This window comes from Epinephelus fuscoguttatus, linkage group LG18, assembly GCF_011397635.1.
Source record: "Epinephelus fuscoguttatus linkage group LG18, E.fuscoguttatus.final_Chr_v1".
NCBI lineage: Eukaryota > Metazoa > Chordata > Actinopteri > Perciformes > Serranidae > Epinephelus > Epinephelus fuscoguttatus.
In genome coordinates, this window is record NC_064769.1 from 3,513,042 (window position 1) to 3,532,703 (window position 19,662).

General features: G+C 43.6%; 2 long non-coding RNA genes across 2 annotated transcripts; one reads left to right on the forward strand and one right to left on the reverse strand.

The window, feature by feature from the left end:
• Nucleotides 1-5,156: 5,156 nt before the first annotated feature.
• Nucleotides 5,157-6,981, forward strand: LOC125905882 (uncharacterized). Its single transcript, XR_007451714.1, has 3 exons — nt 5,157-5,310; nt 6,580-6,727; nt 6,812-6,981. It is a non-coding gene; the product is annotated as an uncharacterized LOC125905882 (long non-coding RNA).
• Nucleotides 6,982-8,774: 1,793 nt separating this feature from the next.
• Nucleotides 8,775-10,354, reverse strand: LOC125905879 (uncharacterized). Its single transcript, XR_007451711.1, has 3 exons — nt 9,857-10,354; nt 9,602-9,667; nt 8,775-9,443 (listed from the first exon to the last, which is right to left on the reverse strand). It is a non-coding gene; the product is annotated as an uncharacterized LOC125905879 (long non-coding RNA).
• Between the last annotated feature and the right edge of the window lie 9,308 nt (nt 10,355-19,662).

Sequence of the window (19,662 nt, forward strand, 5' to 3'; positions counted from 1 at the left end):
CAGCAACCTGCACAACATTTCTCACCACATCAGAGTTATTTTTGGTATGTTTGGTTCACACAGTACCTCAACAATGAAGGCCAGAAAATTCACCTTGCTCACCACTACCGACTCCTCTGTAGCATATGCAAGCTGTGGAGGACCCCCTCTTTCTCTGCTTATTTCACCTTCCTCACCACCTTTTCTGACCTTCCTGAGAGCCTCAGCATAAGACACCCCTTTATTCACTTCCCTATACTGCTGCACACTCTTAGCTTGCTTATACATCTCACATTCTCTGCTCCCAGCAATATGTTCTCCTCCACAGCTACCACACTTAACTTCACTTTCCTCGCAGTCAAAGATATCATGCTCGCCACCACACTTACCACATCTCCTAACTCCTCTACTCGCAGCTGCAATAAGCCCATATCATTGACATTTATAGCACCGCAAGGGTGGCCTCTGATATGGGTACACTTTAAAGGACAAACACCCCAGAAACACATGCTTTGGGACAGCCTCTTCCTTAAAAGTTATCACCACAGTTCTTGATTCACGCTGTTCTCCCTCAAGGAAGACCCTTATCCTATATGCATCACCTACAGCTGCCCCCTCAACTCCTCTGACCAGCTCCTCCATGAAGATTTCAGCCGAAACTCCATAGATGACACCCTTCAGACTTTCTTTGCTTAAAGTTGTGCAATCTCCCAGGTTGGACGCAACTGGCTTGCAAATGCCGAGCAGTACCGAAAACCACCACCGGCACCACATGTCTAGCAATGGACTCTCAGCAGAGCGCCTTCTCCCATCCTGTCGTCAGCCAGCCACCGATTCCGGAACTTATTCCGCCGCTTTAAGTGGTCCGACGTAGATACGTTTTGTATTTGCTAAATGAAATGCATTAGGTTGTTAATTATGTTTTATATTTGCTAGCCACATTGTTTTTGTTAGTGAATCATAGGGCATTTGTAAAACATGTTTTATTTGTTTGTGTAGTTTTAACGATAAAAATGCAGTTATCAGTAGCAGAGCAGTAGTGTGTTCTCTCTGTCTAACAAACACCTGCACATAACCAACAACCTGTATACTGTATTTATAATATGTACTGTGACCTGCTCAGAGTCACAGAACGTGCTTAAATGATTTAGGTGTATTCACTATTTGCATCTGTATTTATTGATATTCTGATCGTGAACTCATTATTTAATAACACAGAATATGATCATGGTGTCTTTGAACACTGGAAATCATTTATTAGGCCAAATGTTTCAGAGAAAGTTGAAATTCTGTAACAAGTCAAATCTGACATAGCCTCAGGTGTGACTGCATGGAAATGACAGCCAGTGATGTAAAAAGTGTTTCTTTCTGAGAGACAGACTCTCTGACTTTAACTTTATCAATGATAAAAGTTGATAAGGGGAAATAACATCTTTCTAATAAATGAAGAAAGTTGTTTATGTGTTTTTTCTTGTTCAGATTTATAACTAGAGGGGGCGTCGGTGGCTTAGTGGTAGAGCAGACGCCCCACGTACAAGGCTGTTGACGCAGCAGCCTGGGTTCGATTCCAGCCTGTGGCCCTCTGCTGCATGCCCCCAATAACTGATATCCAATCGGGGGGTTGTTGGTTGGTAAAAGACTTCCACGAAGGCTGCACTCGTGTATCCTTGCTTACCCCTCCTCTGAAAGCCTGGATTCCTCTGAGCGCATAACGAATTGAGGGTGTCAATCGATATCCTGGTCAAGTGATCGAGGATAGAGGGTAGAGGATAGAGGAGGGATACTGGGATGAACCTCTGGTGCTTCTCAAAGTCAAGGATGCCTCCTTGATAGCATCTGACAGAGGCTAGGCAAGACTCCTTCCTAGCATTTGGTGAACTCACTTTGGAAGAGGCTAGCGAGTGCCCAGGTGTGCGTCATTAACCCTCTGGAGACTGAGGAGGTTTCAGGGTACTTTGATAATTTTGACACTCTCTTTAATGTTGTTGTACAGTTTTAGCAAGTGTAAGCAGTATTTTCAGAGTCATATGACTTTTAGGAAGAATGTATTTCTGGATTATATTCTAAAAAACAAAACAAGACAAATCAAAAGTAGATTTAGAACTGTGCCTGAATGTGTAAAAAACAACAACAACAAAAACAAGCATGCACTTCATCTCTGCTGTAACTGATTAATTTAAAAACTTTTCCGTTTTATCAAAATCATTTTATTTAAAAAAAATCTGTTATTTGGCAGTGAACATATTGGAAAGTGTAAAAGATAAGGGTTCGATCCATAATTTTTCATGCTTGTATGATAAAAACTCCTGGAGATATTCATCTCAATAATTGACATATTTGTCAAAATCCTGACTAGCTCCACTGGCAAATTGTACGCAAAAAACTGTGGGAAAATTATCTGAAGGGAGGATTTGATTTACAGTCCTTCTGCAGGATTCAGTGAAATAGCCTCCTTGAAATTCAGCTATTTAAGGATCCTTCCTTGACTTTGAGAAGCACCCGCCATTTAGCCAAAACATTAAAACCACTGACAGGTGATGTAAATAACATTGATCATCTTGTTACAGTGCAATGTTCCACTGAGAATCCAACCCAAACACTATTGTGGACCAAATACCTCCCCTCATGGCAACAGCACTCTGAGATGGCAGTGGTGCCCCCAGCAGGACATAGCACACTGCAAAAATTGTTCAGGAATGGCCTGAGAATGACAAAGAGCTTAAGGCATCCCCTGTGTCCATGCCTCTTCAGGTCAGAGCCAAATCTGATCCATGGTGGGGCCTCTGACCTGTCGAGGCATGGACACAGGACTTCTAGAGTATCACCATGTCCCACAGATGCTCAATCAGAGTGGTATCTGGGAAATTTGGAGGCCATGTTGATGTCTTTAGCTCTTTGTCACGTTCCTCGGGCAGGGCTGTTTCAAGACACTCTGGGGGCCCTAGGCAAGAGGCACCTTGGAGCCCCCCCCCCCCCCCCCCCCAGATACCAGTGAAAGTATCATGGTTCTGAGTAGTATCACGATACCACAGCAAAAATTTGGCAGATGTGCCTTTTGTCATTTATAAAAAGATAAATCACTTTTCTATAATACATCACTGATATTTCAATGGAATAAATTACTTATTGACTTATTCATACTTCAAAAACAGCATCAATAAGTGATTAACATAGAGAGAAATGTGAATGGCTCGTTTCTTCTCTGATACATCACACCTGTGTGCCGCCACGGCTTGGCTGTTCAGGTATTTCTGGGCAGTCATAAAATCAGCAAAAAGGAAATTATTGGACCTGGAGCTGGACTTCCCCGTCGCCGGTAAGCCTTATCTTGCGGCATATTTGACAGGAATACGGTGTCTGTGACCCCCGTTCAACCCACAACTGGCAGGATTCGCCTTTCATTTCTGCTGCTGGTTGAAATCTGTACTTGCATAGCGTGCTGAATGATTTGTTTTGCTTGCGCATGGGCACTCACCCTCTTGTGATTGGACTTTGAACTTATCCCACAGTAGTGGTACCGTGAGGTACCGTAGTACTATGGTACTCCAACAATGCTAGCGTGGTTGGCAACCAATCATGCGGGACATGGTCTCAATTTGCGTGACACATGAAAAGAGACAGAAATGCTGTGCAGTTCCATCTGGTCACCCTACTTCCACTGCCACTCGCAAGCAGCAGCTAGTAGGGGGCCCCATTAGGGGGGGATTCCAACATGTTGTCGTTGTTGCAGTGTCTATAGGAGTTCCATCATACTGTCATTGATATGGACCAATGTCAGCCGTCTCTGGGGGCCCCTTCCAGCTCGGGGCCATAGGCAATTGCCCAGTTTGCCTTTCAGTTGTGACGGCCCTGTCCTCGGGCCATTTGTGAACAGTTTTTGCAGAGTGGCATGGTGCATTGTCCTGCTGGGAGGGGCACTGCCATCAGGGAGTGCAGTTGTCGTGACTGTGTGCTTGGTCTGTAATGGTGTTTTAGTTGGCAATGCGTGACAAGTGGCATCCACATGATTACCAGGATCTCAAGTTTCCCAGCAGAACATTGCATTGTAACAAGATGATCACTCAGAACATTAATATGCACAGTGGAGCTACAGTTATAGCTCAACTAGGCCATTTAATTGAACTACTGTCCTTGTCCCAGTATACATATGGGAATCGATTTATTGACCAAAGTATGTCTGACTGCGCTATGACAGGTGGCAATATGCCCCCTTTGAGCTTGTTAGTATTGGAGGTTTTCCCAATTTAAACAATCGACAAACAAGTTAGCTACGGTTAGCTAGCAGCAAACTAGTACCATGGTGGACAAGTTCTGTACATTTCATTTGTCCAAAAATGCACAGCTCTGGATGTAGATTTGGCCATGTCTTTCCCAGCTTCCTCTTCTGTTATGCATTTAAAGCTATTTCACTTCCAGGTCAAAGCCTGGGGCGGAAACTGTGGAACATGTGCTGAGCGCCTAGGCCAATTTGGGTCCGATTGATTGTACACATGCAGGAGTAATTCGACTCCAAATCGCATTATCTGGGTGTGTAGTCCGACTTTGAGAAATTCCATTCGCTATGATTTCAGCTGGACTAACATGTTATGTAATTCAAAAGTCCTGTTGTTGTCGGACTTACACAATAAATCAGTTTCCTCTTATGTTATTCAACATTAACATTCTGTTATCCACTTCACATCAGTGGTTTTATTTTGGCTGATTGGCGTATACATGCAGAATGTATGCTATTATGTGTCATCTAAACCATACTCAAATAATTCCAATAATTGAGTAAATCTTGTGCTTGTTGAACATTTACGGTAGATATTCAGTGCTGGTGAGGGACAAAAGGGGTCATGACCATCATAATCTGGAGACCTTTCATATGCACTGTAAATTTCAATAGGCCTGCTTTCTGAGATCACTGCTGGAGCAACATTACAATCTTTTCTTAGTGCAGCAAATCTTATTCTGTTTGTTCTTCCTATAGAGCCCTCTTGGAAACATGTAAACAAGACACATAAAACACAGACCTGCCAACCTTGAAGAAAGGTTATGAGTACCACCTTACAGTAAAACCACTTGAAAATTACCACAGAGGTACCTGGGGACATGTTGAACAAGAATCTGGTGCAGTTTGCTGAAAATAATTTGATATGATTTTTTTCATTTGATTGCACCATGAAGCCCTGTCGGCAAGAGGGTAATGGCTGTGGTCTGCAGGAAGACATCCAGCCCCGCCCATGTCACACACGTCAGACATCCAGTTTGCCTACGATACAAATCACGTGATCTCCTCCCGCCTTTACACTTCAGGAGACAGTGAAGAAGGAGAAGGGTACCATGTCGGTGAGTGTTAAATTACATTACTATAGTTAAAAATTAAAAGCTTAATTCACATCTCATGAGGTTTTTGTTGCAGTATATTGTTGTTTTAATATTACTTGTATGGTATGTAAGTAGGTTAATGGTCAACATTACCGGAAACATTTTGGTAACGTTAACTTTAGGAAAGCAATCTCTCTGTAGTCGTGATGATGTAACATTATAAGTTAAAGGGACTGCCGTGGATTTCATTTTTGTACAACTCTACTTTTATCAGTTTTTCTGTAAGGATGGTATGGTTAAGTAATTTGCTCAATCGCTAGTCGCACATGAGTTTCTAGGCCGTAAGGTGAAGCAGGAAAAGTCATACAGAAACTGATTTTTTTATTTATTTATTTTTTTAACTGCGGAGGCCGCCATCTTCCTTTTCTGTTTACAAGAAGCAGGTACCGTATTGGTGTAGCACAATCACGTGCCACCACTCGCGAACTAAAATCTTATTACGCTCAGTAGCTAGTGCCGAATTATGTCTGTGATCACAGGACTTGTGTGGGGTTATGAGCGACAAACTCCCCGCCAATTAGCTAAACATGAATCGATCTTTTTATAGAGTAAAGACTGTGTGGTCCCGTGACTGTGGAACGGAATGAAATGATAACAGGGTTCACCTTACAGCCTATTCTTACGCAATGTATTCTACTTGATAAATATAACGTTACAGTGCTCATAATAAAAAAGATGCAGTGTTTTCAGACCTGGAATATTGCAAAGAAAACAAGTTCATATTCATCTTTTTTATTTTGACAGTTAATATTTTCTGCAAATAAAAACAGAGAAACTGATAATCTTGCAGTGGTCTCTTAATTTTTTCCGGAGCTGTAGATATTGTATGTGTGTAGGCCATAACTTATGTGTGTGCACACACACACACACACAGTCATTGCATATTAGTACATTAATCATACAACAGATTGTAGATACATATATATATATAGTACTCTATCGCACTCTATCACTGCCTCTGTGCACTGCCTTGTGTTATATTAACTCTCAGATGTACATCGCTTTGGATAAAAGTGTGCTAAATGAATTGTTGTTGTAATCAAAATTCTATTTGAAACTAAGTGGTGAACTTAGCAGCTTTATGTGATAAGTTAACTAACTTCCTGGAAATGTTGCCTTTAGCTAATTTGAATAAATGAATTAACCAGAATGTGAAAGAATACTCATAGGACTTTTATATCTTGAATCTAATGGTCAGTTGTTCTTCTGTTTTTGTGGATTTGTCCACAGCATCCCACCCATTTCTTGGCTAATGAGGAGCCTGCTATTCCTGCTGCAGATACATTCAACTGTCCATGTTGTTCCTTCAGTACCAGTCTAAATTACTCAGCCCACTACCACCTCAGAAACCATTTAAATGGAGCAGTGCACCATGGAGGTATGGTCTGAATTTACTGTAGGTATCGTATTATTAAGATAAAACTCTATTTTTTTAAGATAATTTTTTCGGGCTTTTGTACAGGACAGAGTGAAATCGGGTGAGTGAGAGAGAGCGGGGGGTGACATGCAGCAAATGGTCACAAGCCGGAGTCGAACCTGCGACCGCTGCAGTAAGGCATCGCCTCTGTACATGGGGTGCTGGCACTATCCACTACGCTACTGACGCCCCAATATAAAACTCTATTTTGAGAAAATGTTGTATTGAATGTTGAAAATAAAGTGGGATCTCTAATAAGTACTGTTTTTACTTAATTATTATTATTATTATTATTTTTTAATTTACCCACAGGCTATGCAGGAAAAGGAAAAGAAGGTAAGCTGCAGGGAATCTATTCGGAGAACTCTCACCTAGGCTTCTGCTCAAAGTTCTGCCAGATGCGTGCAGGGCTTTGTGAGTAAATGAGCCAAATGAGTCTTTGAGCATTTTTATCTCGATACAATGTTTAAAGCTCTTGTATTCTTTGTTTTTATTTTTTAGTACTTTTCTTTTTAATGACTTTGAAGACAGAGTGACTAAACACTACATAAACTTGACACCATTTGAACACTTTTCTCTGGCCATTTATTAATTGGGGGTTGCCAACAAGCCATCAATTATATTCTCAACAAATATTTATCGTTCTTCCATTCTATTCATCCAGATTGAGTACATGCCCTCATGACTAAATAAATAACTTTATTTATCATTGACTAACATTCTACTTTTGTGTCCAAGTTGAGTGAAATGTTATGTTTTTCTTCTAGGAATCACAGAGAAGTTGGAGAAGTTGGGTTCGCGTTCTCTACATTTTTTACCTTTGTTATTTGTCAAAATAAATTGTTGAAATTAAACAAATTATTCTTGAGTGGTGGTAGTGGTGCTGCTGATGGTGCTGGTGGGAGCATGAGAGGACAGACAATAGGATTCTCCACCTATTTTTTCTTTTGGTACTCATTTGCATTAGAATCTCAAAATACACTCCACACAAACAGACACATACAGTACAGATAGGCAACTGAAGGCTACAGTATGATACATCAAGACATAAGACATGAAACACAGCATAGGTGAATAAATAGGTCAGAAATATATATTTAAAAAAATGTAAAAAAAAAAAAGATGGTGAAGTACTGGATGTCCTCTATAGAAATGTAATTGTAGAGAGAGGGCTTGTCAGAAGGGAAAAATAGTCAGGCAAAGTTCTGTTAGTAACAATTTGAGTAATTAAAATAGTTGACATAATTGCTAATACAACAAATATAAATGTAAATTGAAATCAGTTATGTTTATTATCTTTAAGATAGCCTTCAGTAAAAAAGTATACAATTGTTGCCATGGTGAAATAATGTGCCCTCATATCAGTAATTGCCTGTCACCAAGAGTTGCTACAGATATGATTCTACATTTACATTTATTTTTATACATGAAAGCATTTACGTGTGTTCAAATAAACATTTATGTAGTATATAAAAAAAACATGAAAGCCGAGTTTGCGGTACTATGAATGCGGAGTGCTTGTGAAATTCCGTCTTTTCTTGACAAACCACAGTGACATGTTAGGTGTGGGCGGAGCTTGACGCCTGATGTACGTGATTGACGTCTGACACATGTGACACAGCCACACATGTGGCTGGATGTCTAGCCCCGCCTTCCCGCAGCCGTTAGTTGCTGTCGCCGTCTACACGCTTTACCTTACGAAGCGATGTAGACAGGCAATCGATTTTCAAGTGTAGATAGCGCGACAGCGCCTCTCCGAAGCACAGATGGCGTGACCACAGTGCTACACAACAGTGTTGCAGTTGTTACAAAAAAGTTACAAGTCATTTCTTTACACTATTTTTGTTGTTTACTTGTTACTTGCTGTACTATAGACTTGGACTCTTAACTTTGTACACAATCCTGTCATTGTACATGTGCATAACTGACATGTAGTAATTCGACAGATACTCGGATATTTATTTTGGGTTCAACAGTGATTTCCACCCAGTGGTGGAAATGGCCAGATTTTACTAGTGGAACCCTTGGATATGGGTGGATGGGCTCCGGACAGCGGACGTGGACCCCACCCACATCCCCACATTCGGAAAATTAAGATAATCATTAACGATATAAACAACTGATGCTTTCTAACATTGCACAATAATGTAGGATATTCATTGTTCAAATTAACTCTCCACTGCTCTACTCTGCATTCAGTCTCCTCAGTTGATTTTACGCATTACCATGAAAGCTACACTAAAAAAAGATTACCAAGATCTATTGATTATGTCTCCCTTATTTTATTAACTATTATTATATAGTAAAGGAGTCGAAACAACTTCTCTCAGGCAGCTACACCAACGTGTGCCATTTATTTACACTAGCATTCAACTCATGAATACAGTGAACATGCGCCCAAAAGGTACTAAGCTAAAACACTCCCCCAGGGCACATGGAAACAACAAACGTCCCTACTTGATTAAGGGGAATCACATTGATGACACTGATGGCTCCGCTTCATTTTAATTACTCAAATTGTCCTCTCTGTAAAAGACAAATGACAATGGGAAATAATAGTTAGGCTACCAAATAAACTCTTCATATATACTGCAATTCTCATCATGAAATAAATGCAATTTCGTCTCTCCTCAGTTCTCTCCACTGCTCTGCTCCCCACTGCATTGTTCTCTCTTCACTGTAAAAGACAAATGACAGACAAATACAAAAAATAGTTAATAATAATAAACTATTTGTAGGCTACCCTATAATACCCTATAATAAATTCTGGTTACAGGAGTGTAAAAGATGTGCCCTTGGAAGTAAAGTGTCTCATATTCTACAGAAAAACCTTACCTTCCTTCTCTTCCTCTGTCTCACTCCCTTGCTCCTCTCCTCTCTTTCTCCACAGTCCACACCTTCCTATTTACCCCATAGAGAATGGTGACACCCTGTCAATGCCATTACTGTGCTGAGTGACTCCTATAAAGTAGCCTAATTCATATTCAATTTCATACAGAAAACAAACACAACTGAATATACTCTGTTTACAGGTGCATAAAAGATGTGCCCTTGGAAGTAAAGTGTCTTATACTCTACAGAAAACCTTACCTTCCGTCTCGTCCTCTGTCCCACTCCCTTGCTCCTCTCCTCTCTTCCTTTCTTCACACTTCCTCTTTATCTCATCTCATATTGCTATTCAACTGGAAGAACAAAACACTCACAAATTATTTATTGCAAATAAATCTAATATAATTTTCATTACAGACCTTATAATATTAATTAACAATGTTTTGGCCGACTGTGGTGATGCGTGACTACAGGCTACCGTAGTTGCAGCTGTGTGATGTCATCAGTATGTGCTGTTGTTCCCAACGAAGTGTGAGCGCTCGTTAATAAAGCTACAAGCTAAAACGCAAGTTAAGTGACTCAGTCCATTTTCATTGCAACCGCTCATGACATGGTGTCAGAAGTAGCCGACAGGATGCCTACCAGATAAACTATGGCAAAGTTCGGACCACCAGAAGCATTTGACTTCGCCCGCCCAGCCGAGTGGCCGATGTGGCGCCGCCATTTTGACTGCTTCCGAGTAGCGTCGAAGCTGCATAAAGACAGCAACGAGGTGCAAGTTAACACGCTCCTCTACGCCATGACTCGACTCTTTTGAGTTCGGTAACGCCGATGAGCATCCAAGCTACACAGCGGTAATAGATAAATTTAATGATCATTTTGTGCCGAAGAGAAATGTCATACATGACAAAGTATGCTTCCACAAGCGCGTGCAAAAGCCTGGTGAGTCAGTTGAAGCTTTTGTCAGGAGCTTATACATGCTGGCACAGTACTGTGAGTTCGGTGGGACTAAAGATGAACAAATAAGAGACCGAATTGTTATTGGGATATCAGACAGTGATGTTTCCCAAAAGGTACAGCTGGAGCCAAACCTCACGCTTGAAAGAGCTATCCAGATTGCACGCCAGAATTAACAAATCAAGCAGCAGAACGTGGATCTGCGTGCATACTGTGCTGTGGATTCTGTGAGGCAAGGGAGACGGTAGTTCAATGCTAAAAAGAGCGGCAATGATGGACAATGGCGGAGAAAGCAAGAAAACAGTGAGTCAAAACACCCTGCATGTTCTCGCTGTAACAGACAGCATGGGAAAATGCATCCCTGCCCAGCAAAGAACAAGAAATGCAGAAAGTGCAATAAGATGGGACATTTCTAGGTTGTATGTCAAACTAAAATGCTGAAAGACCGTGGTGACCAATATTACAGCAGACGGAGAGGACACATTCTTCCTTGGAGCAGTAAGCGAAACTACACCTGCTATAACTGAACAACCAGATTCAGATGAGGAGTGGCTTGTGGAGTTACCCGTAAATGGCATCACTGTGGAGTTTGAGATAGACACAGGGGCAGACATCACTGTAATGTCACAGACTGCGTTTAAGAGACTGCCAGAAAGCCCACTCCGAAGCTGGCTGGGGCAAAAGTGCTCTCCACTCTGGACGCCTCATGTGGATTCTGGCAGATCCCCTTGGATGCAAGCAGCCAAAAGCTGACAACATTTATAACCCCTATGGGCAGATTCTGCTAACGATGGCTGCCATTCAGAATCACGTCAGCTCCAGAAATCTTCCAAAGACAGATGTCGACACTGTTAAAGGGCCACGAGGGTGTTGTCGTGGTAATGGATGATGTACTCATCTTTGGTGCTACGAGGGAGGAGCACGACAGCCGTCTAAATGTGGTTCTGAAGACCATAAGGGACAGTGGCTTGAAGCTAAACAAAGCTAAATGCCATTTTGGCAAGTCACAAATACAGTACTTTGGCCATATTATCAGTGCAGAGGGCATGAAGCCGGATCCTAACAAGGTGAGAGCCATAACACAGATGCCAAGCCCAAACAATGTGGAGGAGCTTCGTCAGGTCTTTGGCCTCATAAACTGGGCTGACCAAACGTCCTCTATTGCCCGGACATGTCCACATTTCACGTCCCGTCCGGGGGGTTTTATAAACTGATGATAATGTCCGGTTTTCCGTGTGTTTGTGTGTGTGTGTTAGAGTGCGGCACGGGCCGCATATTTCTGCCGAACCCGAACTGAGCCCGACATTATTTAATGACCAAAGCACTGAGTTTGTGTCACACAGTTGTTAACGGTTACAGGCTATTTAACAGGCCGGGTGTGCTCAGTGGAGAGGGAGACCTCCGTGTTTGAGACGGAAGCGGGAGGCTTAAGATAAAAATAAGATAAAATAGGAAAAACCTGTCTCCCTCTTTTATTTTATTTTCAGCATTTAATCAAGGCGGAGGCGGGTGGCTGGAGGTCCGAGACTTCCAGCAAGGAGAGAGGTAGAAACAAACAGCCAATGTGTGTCTGTGTGTGTTATGTTCAGGTGTTGTCATGTAGCCTAAATAACAGTGCCCAAGCAATAAACAGGACAGACAATAGGATTTTATTTATTTTCACACTCCATTTTTACTGAAAGCTGACCGAATCCGACCTGAGCCCAAATACAACTTATATAGCTATAATGGGTCGGGCTGGCTTTGGTCAAAAATGTAGCTCTACATTATTGACCAAACCCGGCCCGATCCGTCAGGTACCGTCGGGCTTTGATCGCCACACTCTAGTGTGTGTATGTGTCCCCTATAGAGGCCTATCTGAATTTCTGTCTTTGAGAGATATTATTTTGTAATATAACTGAATTTTCTATCCATACATATAAATTTTAAATATATTAAAATGATAAGGCGTCTTTAAGTAAACTGCGAGTATCATTTAAGTAGTCGTGGCTGGCCGAGTGTCCTCTTTTTTGGAAATCAAAATATGGTCACCCTACACTACAGCTATTTATGTATCCACATGTGTATGTGTATTAGTGCTCTGCATTACTAAAACATAATACAAATGTATTTTTTGCAGACAGCTGGGGCTACATACGTTATTTATCTGACCCGGTTAGACCCCTCGGGGGTCACTCATGTTGTATACCACGAGACAACTCTCGTTACTATTTTTAGAATATCTCCGGGAAAAAAAAGATGTATAGAACTTGATTGAGCAGTGCAGGGTTGAGGTTATACAAGCATTAATACACAAGGAGACCAGGCGAACCAAAAATTGGAAAAATGGCTTGTGTGCAGTGAGTGTGTGCACAGATGTTTTACACCACAACACACCAAAAAGCAGGGGAACACATATTAACCCCACTGCAAACTACACATCTAAATTAACCAACACATCAAACGAGGGCAGTAATAATCTCTGACCAACATTAACACTGTTTACACACAGACATTGATGAAAGGGAGCACAACAGACCTTGAGCAGCTAACATTAAGTTAATACCAATCTTGCCCTCGTTTTTACACAACAAATGTAGCTAAACCCACCATCCGGTGGTAGTAATTTGTGCATGCCGAGATTCCCCACATAGACGTCCCCCTAATGATTCGATACATTACGTAGAATTGTATCTTAGAGAACATAACACACGTGTTAAAATATAATGAAGATGACGGCGCGTATAAACGCAGCGGCTTGGTACTCTATAGTGCTAGCTACTAGTTAGTACTGCTAGTGCTAAGTGCCGAACAGAATTTCGTTGTACAATGTACAATGACAATAAAGTTGTCTAATTCTAATAATTAAAAGACTCGTTCCCTCTTTCTCTTAGTCGTGCGTGTATTGTTTGCATTCTTCTCTTTGTCTTCTCTGTTGTCTTCTTCCTCTTCTTCTTTGGCGAATAATGGAATATAGGTGTGTTGCTTATGCATTAAGACATGAACTGTGTGACATATATAATGGAAAACTACTGTGATGATTTCACTGATTGAAATGTGCTTGCTTTACAGAGTGGAGAAGTACAGAAGGAGAAGTATAGTGCTGTAACGGATGAACTCACATAATCACATGCAGTTAGAATAGATAATTATGACCATGCATGGCAGAAAGAACAGAACGTGTTGTATTCAGATAATTCTGTCCATTGGGGGTGGGGAAGTGTTGCTCTTGTCTTCTCAAAACAGGAAGGCCAGCCCCAACAACTCAGATCAACACGAGGCAGCTGTGTAAGAGAATGAGGAAGCAGGCAGCGAGCAACCAATGAGAAGACTGAACCACGCCCATGCACAATGACACTCTGTTACGCTTCAATATACTGGGTCAGGGAGAGACAGAAAGTCAGACTTCGTGAACTGACACACCTTTGTTGTTGGTCAGGGATGTGAACATCAGACCCAGAGCTCTGTAACTTTATTCCTTTACTGCTGAATAAATACATTAACTGAGATCTTCTCCTATTGCTTCATTAAAGAACACGCAGGACGCGGCTCACACATAGACTGGAGTGAGAGGTAGAATGAGCCACACTCCAACACAAATAATACACACACAGACCAACTTCCGGTATGGACTTCCGGTACGGATTGGATATATGGCGGTGCCCATGTCCGCCATCATGTCTGCAGCTGGGTCCTTCTCGCTGCAGCTGACAGGGACAGCTAACAGCAGCAGCAAAGCTAACATCAGGACGTCATCTGTTAAAAGCCTCCCGTTGTCGGATACAACATGAAACTACTCCAGTTAGCTTAATCATGTTGTAACTAAGACATCCTCTGTAAAAAATATTTTTTTCACGGACTGTATATTGAGTTATTACAGACACCACTAACGGCTAACGGCTAACAGCTAACAGTTAGCCCAGCTAATCGACAACAACCATGTTATTAATTACAAAACGTGCACACAGAAATAGCAACGTTTGTTCAATCATTGTGTTTATAGACTTTACAAATATCAGATTAACGGTGATATAGTGTATATATATATATATATATATATATATATATATATATATATACAGTACAGGCCAAAAGTTTGGACACACCTTCTCATTCAATGCGTTTTCTTTATTTTCATGACTATTTACATTATAGATTCTCACTGAAGGCATCAAAACTATGAATGAACACATGTGGAGTTATGTACTTAACAAAAAAAGGTGAAATAACTGAAAACATGTTTTATATTCTAGTTTCTTCAAAATAGCCACCCTGTGCTCTGATTACTGCCTTGCACACTCTTGGCATTCTCTCCATGAGCTTCAAGAGGTAGTCACCTGAAATGGTTTTCCAACAGTCTTGAAGGAGTTCCCAGAGGTGTTTAGCACTTGTTGGCCCCTTTGCCTTCACTCTGCGGTCTAGCTCACCCCAAACCATCTCAATTGGGTTCAGGTCCGGTGACTGTGGAGGCCAGGTCATCTGCCGCAGCACTCCATCACTCTCCTTCTTGGTCAAATAGCCCTTACACAGCCTGGAGGTGTGTCTGGGGTCATTGTCCTGTTGAAAAATAAATGATCGTCCAACTAAACGCAAACCGGATGGGATGGCATGTCGCTGCAGGATGCTGTGGTAGCCATGCTGGTTCAGTGTGCCTTCAATTTTGAATAAATCCCCAACAGTGTCACCAGCAAAACACCCCCACACCATCACACCTCCTCCTCCATGCTTCACAGTGGGAACCAGGCATGTGGAATCCATCCGTTCACCTTTTCTGCGTCTCACAAAGACACGGCGGTTGGAACCAAAGTTCTCAAATTTGGACTCATCAGACCAAAGCACAGAGTTCCACTGGTCTAATGTCCATTCCTTGTGTTTCTTGGCCCAAACAAATCTCTTCTGCTTGTTGCCTCTCCTTAGCAGTGGTTTCCTAGCAGCTATTTGACCATGAAGGCCTGATTCGCGCAGTCTCCTCTTAACAGTTGTTCTAGAGATGGGTCTGCTGCTAGAACTCTGTGTGGCATTCATCTGGTCTCTGAGCTGAGCTGCTGTTAACTTGCGATTTCTGAGGCTGGTGACTCGGATAAACTTATCCTCAGAAGCAGAGGTGACTCTTGGTCTTCCTTTCCTGGGTCGGTCCTCATGTGTGCCAGTTTCGTTGTAGCGCTTGATGGTTTTTGCGACTCCACTTGGGGACACATTTAAAGTTTTTGCAATTTTCCGGACTGACTGACCTTCATTTCTTAAAGTAATGATGGCCACTGGTTTTTCTTTAGTTAGCTGATTGGTTCTTGCCATAATATGAATTTTAACAGTTGTCCAATAGGGCTGTCGGCTGTGTATTAACCTGACTTCTGCACAACACAACTGATGGTCCCAACCCCATTGATAAAGCAAGAAATTCCACTAATTAACCCTGATAAGGCACACCTGTGAAGTGGAAACCATTTCAGGTGACTACCTCTTGAAGCTCATGGAGAGAATGCCAAGAGTGTGCAAAGCAGTAATCAGAGCAAAGGGTGGCTATTTTGAAGAAACTAGAATATAAAACATGTTTTCAGTTATTTCACCTTTTTTTTGTTAAGTACATAACTCCACATGTGTTCATTCATAGTTTTGATGCCTTCAGTGAGAATCTACAATGTAAATAGTCATGAAAATAAAGAAAACTCATTGAATGAGAAGGTGTGTCCAAACTTTTGGCCTGTACTGTATATATATATATATAGATAGATAAACTCAACAAGGTAAACAACAAGGCGATTCCCATTTACACAGTGGTCAAGAGTGCTGGACCGGAAGTGTCACACAAAAAAAAGGAAGCTGGCTGCGTTCTGTGTTGCCTCCGTGTTTCCGTGAAAAATAAGGTGAATACGAGAGGCTCAAGCTATAAGCCTGATACCGTTTATCACACTGAACACACGGTAACTCCGGTCTGAGCTGACGGTGAGGAGCTAATAGGAGCTAACTGCTAACAGACAGAAGCTAACTGCTAAGAGACGGTAACTAACTGTTTACAAACAGTAGCTAACTGCTAAGAGAGCTAACTCTAATAGACTAGACACAAGCTCCAGAAGCTCTCAATTTTTGCATTTACGTCATTTTACCTTCTCAGCGTTGTTTGAATTGGCTATAACGTCATCACTGAGGACTAACCAGAGGTGTGGGCGAAGAGGGTTTGGGCCTGTCCCATTATGCTTGCTTGATCACACTTACGCACTTGGACACTTGATGTGCGCGTCCATGTGCAGGGTACAAAACTAAAACTCGCCACTCGCCAATTACGGGTAGATTTTCTTTTAATACATTTTATTTATACAGCGCTTTTACAGCTCTCAAAGACGCTTTACATTTAAAACCAAAGAAAAGAAGTACATACATGTAAGTGCAAAGAGGTAAACAGAAGACAAGGACAATATAAAACAACAAGGTGCAAAAGCATAGTGCAAAAACAAAGAAAAGGAGGGCACATGAGGAACCGAGAACGAAAAGCTAATGTTAAAGGTTAAAAGCGGATTTGAAAAGGTGGGTTTTGAGGAGTGATTTGAAGGTGGATAGATTTGGACAGTCCCGGATGTGTATAGGGAGGGTGTTCCAGAGGGAGGGGGCGGCTATGGAGAAGGCTCTGTCGCCCCAGGTTCAGTGCTTGGTCCTGTGTGGAGAAGAGAGGAGGTTTTTGTTGGATGATCGAAGGTTGCGGGAGGGAGTGTGGTGGTGGAACATGTCCGTGAGGTAGGAGGGGACCTGGCTGTGGAGGGGGATCTTGAAATTGATTCTGTACGGGACAGGGAGCCAGTGTCGGTTTTGCAGGACAGGGGTTATATGTTCACGGGAGCTGGTGTGGGTGAGGAGGCGGGCAGCAGAGTTTTGGATGTACTGAAGTTTGTTGAGGACTTTGGATGATGAGCTGTAGAGGATGTGGTTGCAGTAGTCCAGTCTTGAGGTGATGAAAGCATGGATGAGAGTTTCAGCGGCAGAGAAGGAGAGTAATAGACGGAGACGGGCAATGTTTCTAAGGTGAAAGAAGGCAGTTTGGGCGAGGTGGCTGATGTGATGTTCAAATGAGAGGTTATTGTTGAAGATGATACCAATGTTGCGGATGAATGGGGAGGGAGAGAGGGTGGTGTTGTCAATGCTGAGGGTGAAGTTTTGTGTTGCTGTAGAGAAGGATTTTGGGCTGATGAGTATTATTTCAGATTTGTCACAGTTGAGTTTGAGGAAGTTGGCTTGCAGCCATGATTGGAGTTCAGTCAGACAGTTGGTGAGGGTACAGCGAGTTGCCGGGGTGATGGATTTTGTGGAGATGTAGATTTGGATGTCGTCAGCGTAGCAGTGGAAATGGAGACCATGACGACGGATGATGGAACCAAGGGGGAGTAGGTAGATGATGAAAAGGAGAGGACCAAGCACCGAGCCCTGAGGGACAACTTGAAGCAGGGGGACAGTGGCAGAGGTGCAGTTGTTGACGTGGATGAACTGTCTGTCGGTGAGGTACGATTTGAGCCAGGAGAGAGCAGAGCCAGTGATGTTGAGGGAAGTTTGTAGGCGGGACAGCAGAGTGGTGTGGTTGATGGTGTCAAAGGCAGCAGTGAGGTCGAGGAGGATGAGTACGTTGAGGTGGCCAGAGTCGGCAGAGAGGAGGAGGTCGTTAGTGCAGAAGATGGGGGATAAGTTTTTGCAATTCACAGTCTTAGTGCAGTAAGGGCGGGGTGGTCTGTGCTTTATGATGGACTGTATGGGGAATGTCTCAGGTGGGAGGGTTAATGTTTGAAATGGTCGGACGGGGGCGCTGGTGAGCGGGGTTGTGCTCTGTGCTGCAGTTGGAACAGGGAGAGGATGTGTGTCGGTGAAGGGGGTTGTGATGTAAATAGTCATGCACGTGGCGCGTGATGTACGGCATGTTGAATATTGGCTGCCAGCGTGCGGCTTCCCAGGGAGGTAGCGTGAATGCCATCGTGTTTGAAGAAAGAGGGACAGTTCCAGAAAAGATTAAAATTGTTGGCAAAGTTGAAGCCTCGAGCGTAGCAGGCAGACCTGAGCCATGTATTCAGCAGGAGCAGCCTGGAGAAGCGAGCGTCCCCGCGACCAAGTGTGGGAATGGGACCGGAGATAAAAACAGACTTTCCACAAGTACGTAGGAAGTCCAGGAGGGAGGTGAAAGCACTTCTGGTCAGCTCAGAGGCGCCCCGAGCCAGGTCGTTGGTCCCTACGTGCACCACGATGCGGGTAATGGAGGAAGGGAGTGACTGCAGCAGCCCAGGAAGTTTTCCCAGGATTCCCCTGTGGCTCCGGGGAAACAACAGGTGGTGGCATTGAAGAAGCGGATATTCCTTGTGATGGAGTCTCCAATGATCAGAGTGGTTGGAGGGAAGAGCGGGCGAGGAAGGGTTTTTGCCGGGTTTGATGGTGGCGAGCCAGCGTCTCGATCGGTGACCGGGCGCGGCCGGACAGGTGTTGCGGTGCATCGGCCATTACAGCCCTAGGAGGAGGAGAGTCTGCCGGGAGCGTGGGGTGGAGGAGGCCTCCGGGGCGTCTGAGGACGGCTTCCTTCAGGAATTTGCGACGTGAAGCAGAGGTAGTTGTCTGGGAGGAGAGCTGGTGATCTGGGACCGCAGCAGAGCCACTCTCGGTACTGGCGGGTGCTGGCGGGGAGGAGGGCTCCATGTCACCCATTGGCGCCGGGCCGCTGGGGCGGCGAGCCGCGGGTACAACGCCAGCTGCCAGTGTGGAGCCAGCCGCAATGATCCCAGAGGCAGGGCAGCTGGAGCGGGGAGACGGCGCCCCAGCAACTGCCACGGCACTGGGGACCACGGGGCTGTCGGAGCAGGAAGCCGTGGGGACGCCATCAGCCGCAGATGTAGGACTAGCTAATGTTACCCCAGATGTGGAGCCGCCTGAGCCCGAGGGCGAAGCACCAGTAGCCGCAGGCGGAGAGGGGCCAGCGGCTTCTCCAGAGCCAGGCGTTGCACAACCACCAGCAGCCGTGTGCAGAGAGCTAGCGGCGGGGCTAGTACGTTGGCTAGCTTGAGCTATGCTAACCGGGCGAAGATCTGGGCTGTCTGCTAGCACCTCAAAGAGGCTCAGGCGAGGAGGAGAGGCAGTTGCATCCTGGAGTCTCTTTCTGTCGCGGATCA